The following is a 6,522-nucleotide window of genomic DNA, read 5'->3' as shown; positions in this document are numbered from 1 at the left end:
CGAGCCCGCGGGAGGCCGGCGCCCGGCCGCTCTGCCCTCAGCGCGCATGGCGGCGGGGGCGGTGTCCGCGTGAGGGGAGGGGCGGGGTAACGTGCGCCCGGGGCGCTGCGCGGGCCGTTGTGTAGGCCGTGCGCTTTAGGGGGMTGTCGTATAACGTTATAGACCATCAAAGGGTGTGCATACATACGGCATAGCGTATACATACACCATAAAGTGTGCATATATATACATATAATTTTTTAACTTACTTTTCCTTTACCCCTCCCGGAGGCCGCCCTTGGAAGATGGTGCCTCGGAAGATCCCCCCATGGCAGCTGCCCCGGGGACCTGGAGGGGTTTGGGCAGCAGGACCACGAGGCGGGTACCTAACCCCGGCCGAGCACAGTCGCCGTTACGACATGTTAATTCCTATGGCTTGACTTCATAATTAATACATAATAAAAGATTAGACTAAAGCCAGGTGAAGTGAATAGGGGAATTTACACCTGCAGCCCACCTGCCCAAATAACTGGAAATGTTAGTAAGGACACCAGCCTGCCTCYAACAACAAGTTTAGGAGAAACAACCAGGAATCTGAAGAAAACTCCACAGTAGCCGGCACCTGAATACCCGTCTTAACAGACTGCCCAAGCATAACAGTCCAAACATGATATTCCTTGATACTTACTTAAAGCATTCAGATGGACATGGGCGAATGCCACTTTAGGTATACGCTTGATAAAGAGGCAGTATTTTGTGAGGGAGGTCAGTGTTTCAGTATGTGCCAGTACTGTGGGTGATGGCAACGCTGCCGAACGCTGCTCAAAGAGAAATCACTTCTCATGGTCACTCAGTGTCTGAGATACCATCAGGCGCACGGATACCTACACAGTAGAGCTTGAAAGAGACCATAGACCATGAAGGAACATTTCAGATGATCTCCTGAAAGATATAATTGAGAGACTAAACACAAGCCTGTGAGCAGAAAGCACATTAACACACCTTCCCTTGGACAGTTGCAGAGGCAGATGAGATGCAGAAGAGGAGAGAGACCTAAAAGCACAAATGTGTATGATGTGCCAACTGTATTTTTTTTTCAGAAATAATTGGAGAGATGGCAAGCCAATACAACTGAAATGCAATAAGCCTATCGAAAGGATCAATATAAATTTAGCTGGATGGGGCTGGAAACAAGTTTCCTCATCAGCCTGGAGTGAAAGGGTTGATGGCAAAGACTGTACTAATGTTCAAAGTGGTCAAGAGGGGGAAAGCAAAGGTATTTTCCAGCTGAGTTACTGCTTGTATTATAGCTAGTAACAGCAGAGGGCATCAGTTAGCAAGGAATGGCTTTCCAAGAACTCATTTCTAATGCAGGTGGTGACCTGCATATGGTGACAGATGTGGACTTAGTTAAATCTGCAGTTTCTGTTTATTACTTGAGAGACCTACCCAAGTATAATATGGTGTGGTGAGAAGTCTGGATCAAGCTGGAAAGCACAGAGGGAACTGGGAAGGGCCTTGCCCAGTACCTGAGAGCTGGTATTGTGGGCAGTGCATTTGAATTAAAGATTTCTGCTAAAAAAAAAAAAACAAACAAGCAAACAGACAAACATTAAAAACCCCAATTGATTCCCTAATACAGGAAAAGAAGCAATGTAATGGACAGCTATCTTACTTCCACAGCCTTGTATGAAAATATGGGAGGAGGTGAGAGGATGATAGCACAGAGTCACTGCTCTCCAGCCTCACACCTTGTATTGATCTCTTCACGTGGATGAACATCCCTGTGAGAAACTGGAGCGAGTGAGTCAGAAATTGGAGTGCGGTCAGGGCTACGAGGGATAGTAACATACTCCTCTGCTAGCAGGGTAGCTAGCGTAAGGCTATTGCTTACCTGGTCACAACTTTGGGGAGTGCCAAACTTCCCATTTTGGATGGTATTTGTAAGAGCCAGCTCTATGGAAATCCATTTTCCCTGGGCTCTTTTTCTTTTTTTCTTTTTTTCTTTTTTTTAAATAGATGGAAATAGAAAAGCTCCTCCAGAATGCAGTTCAGCACAAGAGCTTAAGTACCGTAAAATGGCACTTGGAGAAGCCTGCAGGTCTTTGTTGAAGGACCTTACATAAAGTGTGAGGGTAGGGTTGGCCTGTTGATGCTTTCCCCTCCACGCTGTCATCACAAAATCTGCAAGCGCATCTTAGTCATCGCTTGGACAGGAGTACCACCTTCCCAGTGTGGGATGGTTCAATCATCTGTGCTAGCACCTGTGTTCCAATGGGCACTTCAGGCCCTTAAGCGTCGGAGTATCTAATCTGACAAAAGTTGAAAAAGAAAGAAAAAGAGGAAGGAGATTAATATGCTCCTCTGCAGGCTTTTCAGCTGAGTTTCTACAGCCGAGAGGGGATGGCTTTCTCCTTTTTTTGTCCCTTTTGTTTCTTACCTGTAAAAACGGCTAAGTGTGCCAGGCAGTGCCAACTAGCTGGCTAGAGAGAGAGCAACAGTCTAGCGCAAGCTATTAACAATCCGCCCAGTTTGATAAGCATTGTAAACTGGGTCTTTGATTTACTTTTAGTGTTTATTGACCTGTTTATTGCTCCTATTATATCAACGATTTCTAAATACAAGTAAGTTAAACACCATGTAGGTCAGATGATAGCGGCACAAAACAGGGCTTTGCTGAGTGGGGACCAACAAGTGAAACTCGTGCGAGGAGCAGGGGTAGACAGGCTGTCTGGAGGTGCAGGTCTGGATGTGATTCCTGCTCTTGAGTTGTGTCCCCAGGTGAGTGGCAGGACCACCCTTGTACTTGTGGTCCCCAACGCTTGGCCACACGTCTGGTTTAACGGCGCAAGAAAGGGGGTGAAGGGCAAGAAAAAGTCCCTGGGACCTTTCAAAGGTCAAGAAAGTGTCCCTGGGATAAAATCCTGGGCACTTTCTGCTCTAAATACCCGTCATTCTCTTATTCTTGAGATACTGAAAAAGAAGTTAATGGGGAGGCAAGAGTCATCAGATACGAGACAGCAATTTCAGCTCACATCCACACCAAGGAGAAGTGAAAAAGCATCATAATCCTGTTCTCAGTGTGATTTTTGTGTTCAGTGCAAATAAAACAGGAAGCTATTACAGTAATAGCTGTGTGTAGAGTAAATAAAAGTCACAATCTGTGTGTTTGCAGACATTTCTGAAGAGTTAAATTGAATTCCTTCCACATCTAGGAGAGAGGAAGATAAACGAATTGTATTGTTGATGCGGTGAAATCAGCTAGACCTGTTTGCTGTAGGCAAACCCTTAAAAAGTGACTGTTTTATATGAAGAGAAGAAGAACATTTAGTTGGGAAAAGGTGTGAAGTACCCAAAACTTAAATTCAAATTTGTTAAACTACGTGGGGGACTGTCTCTGCCACCTGATTAATCRTAGTTGGTACTAATACACTGGGACTAAGAAGGAGGCACAGGAATCTTTTTGGCAGAGCAAACTTGAGGGAGTTGCTCATCCTACCTTGCTTTGCAAATGTGTCCTTTGATAAAAAAAAAAAAAAAAAATAGTAATTTTCTCATTTAAAATGGTAATAGATTGATATATATGAAATGACTGCAGACATTAAAATGTAAAAAAAAAAAAAATTAAAAAATGCAGCAGAGGGAGTTGACAGGAAGGAAAAAGATTAAATAACCCCAGAATCTGGCTAGACTCATTATTATACCTGTAGCACGTTAAGTCAACTTTCCACCGGAGTTAATGATTACTGGCGTGCGTCACTGTGAGATTATTGTAAGATTTTAAGAGAAAGATTACTGAAGAGTCTGTGTTCCCGAGAAAACTTTCACCCTATCCTCTCAAATAAAGGTGTTTTGCAGAAAATGTCACACCCCTCCGTTCAAAACGTGCACGTAAGTATTTCGGTTAATGCATGATGGATGCAAACAAAAAAGCCCTCTGCCAGGCCCCTGGGGGCACTCTCAGCCTCATCTCAGCTGAGCCTGGGGCTGTCAGTCCCTGCCTGGCCATGTCCTCTCCAGACCCACACCCTGGCCCCACGGCAGTGCCCGGTGCCACCAGGCCCGGCTCCCTCGGGACAGGGACGTGGGTCTTGGCACCCCCAGAGCACCCAGTGCTGAAGAAAGGGGCCGCTTCCAGGCTGCTTCACCCTGCCAACGGGGTAGCAGCTGAAACCTCTGTTTGCAGCCTCTATTTGCAATCTCTTGCAGTCGTAAAGAGATCTCTCTGGACAGCTGAAGCTGTACCACTTGCAGCAAATAATCAGAGATTAATTTGGCTCACCAGAAGCAAGAGGGAGCAAATGAGACTTCCCCTAGCAGGGTGATGCCCCTGCCTTCACAGAAGGAAGGTCTTGGTTCTAGCTCTTGTTCCAAGGCTGTTCCTGTAGTTTGCATTAAACTGATACTAGAGTGAGTGACCAAGATCCAAGTTTCAGTGCACATTTCAAACTAATCAACTGGCAGGAGTCTTGGAAGTTTGCTCGCCCAATCAACTCTCGTTTTCCATATAAAACAGCCCTGGCAAGAGGCTGCGCGGGAGCACCGAAACGGTGTTGTTGTTAGGGCATTAGGAGGAGAAGGACACGGGGGCATTAAACTCAGGTGCAGGAGGGACCGAACTCGTGTGTTGTTGCTAGGGCATTAGGACAAGAAGGACATAGGGGYATAAACTTGTCAGATGCAGAAGGGACTGAACTTGTACATTTAAGGGACTGGAACATCTCTCATATGAGGAGAGACTGAGTGAGCTGGGGCTGTTCAGCTTGGAGAAGAGAAGGCTGAGAGGGGATATGATTAACATGTATARGTTCATGAAGGGAGAATGCAGGGAAGAAGGGGACAAGCTCTTCTCATTGGTGGCCAGCGATAGGACAAAGGGAAATGGGCATAAGCTGAAACACAGGAGGTTCCATCTCCAGGTGAGGAGGAACTTCTTTCCTGTGAGGGTGCCAGAGCCCTGGCGCAGGCTGCCCAGGGAGGCTGTGGACTCTCCTTCTCTGGAGATCTTCCCAAGCCGCCTGGATGCCGCCCTGTGCCCCGTGCTCTGGGTGTCCCTGCTGGAGCAGGAGGTTGGACTGGATGGTCTCTAGAGGTCCCTTCCAACCTCAACCATTAAGTGAGTCTGTGATTCTCYGATCTCCTGCTCTGAGGCGGCTGCTCCCAGCACCACGTATCGTGCTCACCCACCGCAGCTTTGCCGCGGGGCCTCGCCTGTGGAGGCTGCAGCTGATACATTGCACAGAGGATGGATGAGGTTATCCCAGCGGATCGATGAGGTTGTCCCAGCGGATGGATGAGGTTATTCCAGCCGATGGATGAGGTTGTCCCAAAGGCCGCCCTTGGGCCCTGGCCTCGGCGCTAGGGCTAGTTAAGGTTTATCGCGCTGTGGCCTGGATGTGCCCGTTCTCCGTGCCCTAGCAGGGGCTGCRGACGCACAAGAGCTCCCGCCTCGCACATGGGTGCACGTGCGGGCCCCATGTCAGGCCAGGCCTAGGCCAGGCCTACGCACTGGGTCAGCAGCAGGAGCTGCGGCGCCGAGGCCGCCGCTGCGCTTGCCTCGGGGCTCCGGCAGCAGTGGATGCACTCAAGGCGCTACTGTTAACTTTTTATTGTTTGAACGCYGCGTGCTGCCCACATCAATGCTATCTCGTAACAATTTTACGTTTCAGGAAGGAAAGATAGTGCCTTGGCAAGGCTCTGGATTTGCACATTAAGAAAGATTTTTTTTGTTCCAGAGCTTATTGACTGCATACTTTGGAAAAAAAAATAGTGGCATCTACCTGAAAAAATGGAAGTCCTGACTGAAGAGTAGGTGAAGTAAAAATATAGATATACGTTTGCAATAGCTGTTTCCTCTCCTGGACTTGCAAGGGTCATATTCACTTGCAATTCGTATTAAAATATAAGACATTTGAATTGGTCCTACTTGCTGCAAAGACTGCAAAGAGCTAAACCTGGTTAAGAGGCTTTATGTTGGCAGGCCCAACTTAAAATCTCACAGGGAAGAGGAAGGAAATCAGGAGGGCCTGCGGCCACCTGTGAGTAAGCGGAGCAGTTACAGGGGTTCTGCGTGTGCTGCCTTTGACGGGGGTTTCGTGGCGGCGTGGGGCCGGGCGCAGGGCTCCGGGCAGCGGGACGGGCACCGGCTCCAGCCGCCGGCGCCCTCGTGCTGGGGTCACTTCAGGAAGGCGCTCACAAAGGAGCCGCCTTGTCCATAAAAGTTGGCATTAACTAATTCTAACTCGCGGTAAGCACCGCGAGGTGCCCGCAGGCAGGCAGGGCCGCTGGGGCCTCGCAGCGCCGGGGTATCGCGATTCCCCCTGTCGCGACAGGGAGCCTCCTCCCCCCCACCTCCCCGCGGCAGGGACCGCCTGCCCCGGGGGACAGGGTTAAGAGTAGTAGTTAGTGCTGGCGCCTGGATGAGCCTTTATTTACACGCGAGGGAGGCTGCGGGCCGCGCGTCCCTCGATCCCGATGCCAGGCACGGCCCGGGCGCCACGCGCGGGACCCGGCGGGACGGGGCTGCCGGCGGGACGGGGCTCC

Source organism: Nothoprocta perdicaria, unplaced genomic scaffold (assembly GCF_003342845.1).
Source record: "Nothoprocta perdicaria isolate Ctin4 unplaced genomic scaffold, notPer1 scaffold_259, whole genome shotgun sequence".
Lineage (NCBI taxonomy): Eukaryota > Metazoa > Chordata > Aves > Tinamiformes > Tinamidae > Nothoprocta > Nothoprocta perdicaria.
This window is presented reverse-complemented; position numbering follows the sequence as displayed.